Here is a 7,812-nt window from a genome sequence, read left to right on the forward strand (position 1 = left end):
TCTCTCTCTCTCTCTCTCTCTCTTTTCCTCCCCTCCCTCTTTCCTTCCTTTCTTTCTCTCTTTCTCTCTCTCTCTCTCTTCCTCTCTCTTTCGCATGCATTCGTTCAACGTGTGACGTCGTCCCGCTCGTTTCTCATGTTATCCTCTTTCTCTCCCCTCCCCTCCCTCTATCTCTTTCTCTTTCTGCCTGTTGTGCATCTCCAGGCTCCACTTAGCGAGACTGCATAATATATCACGCGTGGGCTGCTTTTACACTGCACACCTACGCCCGGCGTGCAGCGGCACTACGACACGACGTTTACGTGCGTGCCATGTACGCACGCGAGCAGCGGCCACGTGCACGGGAATGGAGGCGCACATCGCATTTCGCCGGCGTGCTCGGTGCATTTCGTCGCGTCCGTAAATCGACTTCTCACGGCTCGACTGTAACGGCTGTATATAATCGGCGACGGAAACGTCGTTCCGAAATTTTCTCCACGCACCGAGTGCTATGCACTTTCGCTGACGTCGGCCTGACTAACTGTAATCGCAGGATATCGCGGCCGTCCGCGTTTATTCTGACTTCCCTTTAGAAATATGTACGTCACTTTTATTTTATCTCTTGAAATCCGTTTGAAAATGTAATGTTCTAACGAGCGAAACGCAAACGGAAAAGAAAACTCGGATGAGGAGAGCACGAGGAAACAAATATATTCCTCCAGCTGATCACGAAAGGTTCGGGGATAAGAGGTAAGGACTGATTTTTGCGGCAATATTGGGAGACCCCCGAAAGAGCTGATAAAGACAAAGTCTACTTCGAGTCCTGATCCCTTGGGGAAGAAAATATAAAAAAAAAAAAAAAAGGGGAAAGAAAAAACAATACCGCGGAAATAGGCGTGATTTTTTCGTGAAAAGGGTAATGACAAGGGATAGGTGCGCGGCGGAGGAGCGTTCTCACGATTACAGGAGGAAGCAACCCTTTGCCGCGCGAACGCGTCGCGAGGGCATGCGTGTGTGCGGGGGCGCTATGTCCATTACGCTTATTACAACCCCCGAGCGCTCCGCCGCCGCCGCCACCGCCACCGTCCTTTAACCATCCGCTCCCTCGACCCGCCGCCACCCACCCTTTTACGTGGATGAACATCGATCGACACACGACCTGGAATAGGTCGGCTGGCTGCGCCAGTCAACGCGCCAGGTAACTAAATTGCCCTCGTTCTCGACGTCCCGAATTTGGTTAGACCGAACGTCGAAACTTCGATAATGTTCGGGCACTTCCTGACGGGGAACCGTGCTCGGTGGTTGGTTACCACTCTCTCGCGGTACCGACGCGTCCGGCCAGCCTTTTTGCACGTGTCAATCCATAAATTGTCTTGCGAGACGGTTGGGCGAATTGCGCGAATGTCCGGTGAGTTAGTGCGAATTGCGACACCAGAATGGAGCATTGCATATATCGTCGCGACGATCGCCTGAGATTGCGTCTTTTATCGATTTTCATCGTTAGCTATGGTACAATCTATTGATTATCGGGATGTATAGTATGTTGTGACGACAGCCGTGCGCACCGGCGAACGGAACTACTGCACGAGTTACGATTCACAGGTGTAGTTTTTCATCGAGTTGCACGTTGAGAAAAAAATGCTTCACACTTATGACTATAATTATATAATCGCACATAGTGAAATAAAATAAATAATTATACTTGGAAACACATTTTTGTAGCAAGTGATGCTACACAAAAAAATAGAATGAAGTAAACGTGATTATCTGTTTTTTTTTAAGCCAGTTAAATTAAGTAAAATATTTATCCATTTAAATATATTTTAATAGCTTGCAGAGGAAATATTTACTTGAACGTAGTAATACTTTAATTTATAAATGAATTACTGAATGTTAGTGTAAAATGGTTCTAAATTTGAAAGAGCATTTACTAGAATTATGTAAATACTTCTTATTCATTGAATAAACCTAGTGGCTTTAAATTCATGCTTTTCTGTTCAGTACATATTTTTAAAAAATAAATTCTGATATTCTAAATATTACGAATTTAATATTTTTGTTGCAATTGCTCGAAATGCATAATGCTGCTATTGCTTTTTTGTTTGAAAAACACAAGATGTCGAAATTAAATTTAAGTCAGGCATATGAGAACCGAACGCTAGATACAAGCGCGAAAATAATTTGAATGATATCTCTACGCGCATAGTACGACTAAAATTCGGCAAATACAGACGTTTCGAACCTCTTTCTGGATCGAAATTTTTACTGTGAATCAAATTTTTTTAGTTATTATACGCGTATAAAGAGAATGTTATCTAAGTCATTCACACGCTTATACTTAACATTCGACCATCCTAGGCCTGTTTCAAATTTAATTTCGATTTGTTAATCTAAGAACGCCTTTTTATCCTTAACTTTAACGAGGGATATATTTAACGCCGAGAAAATGACAGTAATTTTCGGCTAGATAAACAACTCTTTCCCCCTCGGTGTAACATTCCCTGGGCTCTCGCGCTTCGCTTCCGCCTTTTGTTTCTTCCGAAAAATCGGATCGGTTTCCCTAACTGCTCGCAGAGCACCCTTTGCCCTCCAAGAACGACGGGATAGGCGCGGGAGGAGGACCAGGAAGAAGAGAGCGGGCACGAAACCCGATCGTTGTTTACGCAGTGCGTCGTAACCTTCCCCGCGCGTAAGCAAAGCGCCCATCCACCCACCCATCCATCCATCCATCGCTTCGAGCAAACACACCCCGCCGTTGCCGCCGCCACGGCGGTACCCTAAAAGCGATATTCGGTTCCCGAAGGCCGCATCCTCCTCGGGGTTGCGTTCGCGGGTGAGTTCGAACTCCCGTCCTTTCCTCGAATGAAAATTTCTCATAAGAGGGACACAGCCAACATCGAAAATGCGCCATGGACTTGGAATAAAAGAAAGAGAACGAGAGAGAGAGAGGAGAGAAAAGACAAGCACAGAAAGGAAAGGAGAGGAAAATAATTGCGAGGAGACGCGAGAGAAACGAAGCGCCCGCTGGCAGGGGCGCGGCTGCTGATTGCTGTCGCATTGTACATCGGCTCCTCGTCCCACTACGAGGACGGGCAGCATTGTCGCGTGCATCGTGTGTCTGAATACGTCGGCAGGTCGACTACGAATGACGTGGGAGGAACCGAGCGCGACGAGAAAGACGCGCCGAGGAGGCACCGCGGGAGGGTGGCGCGGGGGCGAAAAATTAAACCCCAGAGACAATGGGTCAAGCGTCCATAGAATCGGAAACACCAAACACGCCCTTGCCCTTCTGTCCCGTCTCTCTCTTCTTTATGTTTTTCTTTTTTGGGGGGCGTCACGCGCGCGTCCCGATCAAGCGGAGGTAAACGGCGGTGCGTCGACCTTGCGTGCTGACGGCTCGCGGTTTAATATTGATATCGTCGCGCCCGGAGTCGCGAGACAATGTCACGTGACATTTTCAAAGGCGAGCCATAAAATGCGTAATTTTGTCGCTCGTCATGACATTCAGCAATAATGATTCGCATTTACACGAGTTCACCTCGAGTCTTGTACTGCTTTCGTGAATTAAAATCTTGTGTATTGAGCTTGCAAAAGTTTACCGTATTTCTTTTACTTTATTAAGAATAGTAAAAATGGTAATTATTAACAATAATGCGAAACAGTACACGGAGAAATAATTTGATGTCGCGGCAAATTCCGTCAATTACTATGTGGACAGCAAAGTGATTTGTTAAAAGTGTTAATTGTCATTCGTTGAATATATTTTGCTGAACTACAAATTATTGTACTATAAGAATAAATTAGTAAATGTGGGAAAACACTATTTTGTTCTAACAGCAAATTAACGGGTCCTAAGGACAAATTCACTCGACAAAATTTTTCTGTCTTGACAACAAAACTGTTCCTGCTGTAATTAGAAATAATTCGCTAATCCAGTCAATATTTTATGCCACACTGATAGGAAATTTTCGACGCCAAACATACATTTTTACCACAAAAATAATCAGGAGAACCATTTTTCTAATCAGTGAATTATTATAATGCCAGTGAAAATAACCTTACATGCTGCTACAATAAAAAATATTTAGCGCCGAAAATAACTATAATTTTCTCTCAGTGCAACTACATTTTATTTAGCTGTCGTAACGAATATGAAGTAAAATAATTGTGTGTGACTGCATTTCCTGTAAAATGATAAATTTTCTGAGCCGATAAAAAGATCCGACGAATTTTCACAAGTTCTTAATGCGCGTGAGTTTTGTTCATTTCGCGAATCCTGCTCTCAGGAGCACTGCGTTTCTTGCATTACGCGAGAATCCAAATAATTCCAACGACGATGAACTCTTTCCACTTGGATCTAATTCGCCAAATTGGCACGACACGCCGAATATTCCGTTTGCGATTTAGCATAATCGCGTTTAAACACGCCCGTAAAGCGTGTCGCGCGTCTGTTCGCGTCTGTCAAACGCGGAATCGCGATTGGCGTTGCGCCAAACACCCCGTGGAACAGTACGCGAGTATTCAAATTCGCCGACCTGGCGGTCGGAAGTTCGCGTATTCGGTGCTGGGGGTCGTCGGTGTAGTTAAATCTATCATTCTCGCGATTCGCCTGCGATGACACACAGATGCAACGAGCCCGTTCACGCTCGCTCGCTCGCACAAACGCTACACGTTATTTTATTTCATAGCTTCTCGCGCCCCTTATGGTGTCTACTCGCCGATGTGGCGTATTAAACACGAATGGACGGAGAGACCAGCGCGTGGTGTAAATGGAACGGGCTCGCAACAGGGAGGAACGGAGACAGGGAGAGGAGTGCGCAACGAAAGCTTCGCGTACGTTATTGCAACGGTGATGAGGAAAGACAGCCAGTAGGGACACACGCACGTACGCACGCACAAATGCACGCATACGTACATAAGCGCGCCCGCGCATGCACAACGCGCAATGTGGACACAGTCAAGGTCCAGTGATCGGCTGATTGATTGTCTCTACGGGGGTCGCTATTTAGGGGTATCATCGTGAACCGGATGACAGAGGCGTTCGGATGCCGCTGACGGAGTCGAACTAGATCTGTTGGAAAGTTTCACGAGCTGAGAACACGCGCGAAAGTTCGGGCTCCCGTTTGTTCGGTTAACTATGCATGGTCAATCACAAAAATTCTGCATACTTTTTTTACAGTCTTCTTATATGTATATTTTTCATACAGGGTGTTCTAACATTCCCGAATGTAGAGTGTACAGGGAAATTTTGATACCAAAAGAAGTAACTTTTTCTTTTATCAAAAAATGAGGGTTTTCGCGAACTAAATTTCGGAGAACAAATGGGTAGCAAAATTATCTTCTTCGGTCAATTTCAAGTAGGCCTTACTTTACATGAACTGAATTTTAATCTAAGGTTTAACTTCAAATATGTGTTAGGTTGAAAATTGAAAAGTCATTATAAATAATGAACTTTCTCGGCATTTTCGCTAAAAAAAAAGCTACTTTTTCTGGTACGAAGAATCTCCCTGTACACTCCGCATGTGGAAATTTTGGAACATCCTATATATATAGTTTTTTATATATAATTTTTTCATATACGAGTATAATTTTTTTTTATATATTCGCTTTGAAACGCATCCCGTGTCCAATAGGAGAATTTGCTTTATAGCAATTCTCACGAGATACATTTTCCTATTGGAACGAAATGCGTTACGAAACTTGTCGGAAAAAATACTGCAACCTTTTTGTGACTGATCATGCACTGCTAAATAATTTTGAAATAATCGTAAACGATCGAAAGAACTTCAGAATAAATTGTTCTTTCAATTAATTATGTATATCGCAAAATAATGGAAAAATATGAAGAGATCGTAACATCGGAAAATCCTTGGAGTTGCGATTGATTTCGAGTTTATTGTGACGAAATGAACACGAATACCTGCAATTATGACGGCGCTCGGCGGAATTAACGCGCATGAGGGGTCTCGTTCTACGGACGAGGAAGTCGAGGAGAGTTCGGTTCGACGACGACTGTCTGCCTCGGTCGTCCAGCACTCGATTGGTGTCCCCCACGTTTCCGATCACACGGAGGAAATCGCCCTTCTTTGGGCTTTAAATCGGGTCACCGGATATGTACTCGAAGGACTATAATGGGGACGAAAGCTGGAGGGAGAATCGAGGAATGTGCGAAAGGAAAAAGCTGCGAAGGGTGAGGAGGAGCAGCACTCCCCGGCTGTCGAGCGGGAAATGGGGAGAAAAGTGTAGGATAATTCTGTAAAATCTTAAGATCCCGCGCGGCAGACAGTAACGCGTAAATTCGCGATGTTAATTGGCTGCGTTTAAGAGCGAAATTTATCGTCGAATCGATGACGCACGTGGAAACGTTTACAATGATTATAAAAACGGAAAACACGTGAAAAATAATACTATAATGAAATACATCGGTGTCAGCACGATGCACGAGCGTTATCAATCTCGATAAAGTATTAAAAGCAAAAAATTGCCTGTTATTTACGTTTCTCCCGATTACTTTTTGCTGAAATTTACGCAATCGCTCGTTGCGATATTTGTATAAAGAGTTGAATATATTTTTTTTATTTTGAATATGTCACACACACGATTTTTGCAACATCATTTTCAGCGGGAGAGCAACAATGAAGAAACGACGCGCTCGAAGGAAGATCGCCCTTTCCGAAGGAGGTTGGTTGACAGCCTCGATAGAGAGAGGGCGAACGGAGAAAGCGAGCGTTCCGTCATCAGAAATTAATGCAGGGTGACACAGGGTGGCGTTGTCATTGTCCCGGATTTCTGATTCGGTACCACCGGCACCCCGTTAGCAACCGAAGGGAGGGACGAATGCGAAAAAATTCAGATGTGAAATTTTCATTTCCGTCGCGGCCCACCGACTCGGAAGAAATACTTCCTGGACGGGGTGAGGTCGCAGAACGAGGGCCGTGACGTCGACGGTTCTTCCTTTCTCTCTCTCTTTTTTTTCTTCCTCACCTTCGTTGACATACATTGCAATTTCTCTAGCAGACTTCTGTATGTATGAGGTAGACTTTACAGAGAAGATATTTGAGATTCGTCAGATTTTCTATGAGAAGATACGTCACAAGATTGTTTGAATCGCATTTGAAGCTGTTTTAAATACTATTATCGAGAAACATCTTAATATAGTGTGAGTAATTTTCGGAAATTCATTTACGGTAATTGCACAGATTTCTCTTGATTATGGATTTTTAGTAATTTTAATCTCTATATATTTTGTTATAAAAGACGGGCACAGCTCGGTTTATCTTGCGCGAATATTTTCAACACGAGCGTTTCTGAAATATCTTAAATTCGACGCAGCTGAAGACATTTCGCAGCGGATTTCGTGGTTCGCTGATCGTGGCATTAGATCGACGATGCTTAGAATTACATCGACTCGCTGCTGTCATTGCTGACTGCGCGACGACTAAAAATAACTTGGCAATTAACGATAATCTATGAGAAACAATGTTAAGTGAATAATTAATTATCGCTAATGCGCGGCGAAATATCTGCGAGAGTGGAGAACCGAGCTCTTATCGATGAGAGAAATCGCGGGATTTCGTAAATTCGCGTTCGTCGAATTCAGGACAATCGTGACGAGAGAAAGAGAAATTTTTAGCGACGTAGGTATCGCGAAATCCTCACGTCTTACCACGCGCGCGTCCGTCTGTTTGCAGCGGCATCCGGTGAAAACTTTGACTCGGGTAACTCGATGTAGCGGTTCGGCGCACCGTAGCGACGGATCACCGGAAGCTTTTATTGTTTTACAAGTTTACTACGACCGTCCCGGGACCGGCCGGCCCCACGATTCGATTGCTC

The sequence above is a fragment of the Dinoponera quadriceps genome, unplaced genomic scaffold, assembly GCF_001313825.1.
Source record: "Dinoponera quadriceps isolate SergipeBrazil2010 unplaced genomic scaffold, ASM131382v1 scaffold1831, whole genome shotgun sequence".
Taxonomy (NCBI): Eukaryota; Metazoa; Arthropoda; class Insecta; order Hymenoptera; family Formicidae; genus Dinoponera; species Dinoponera quadriceps.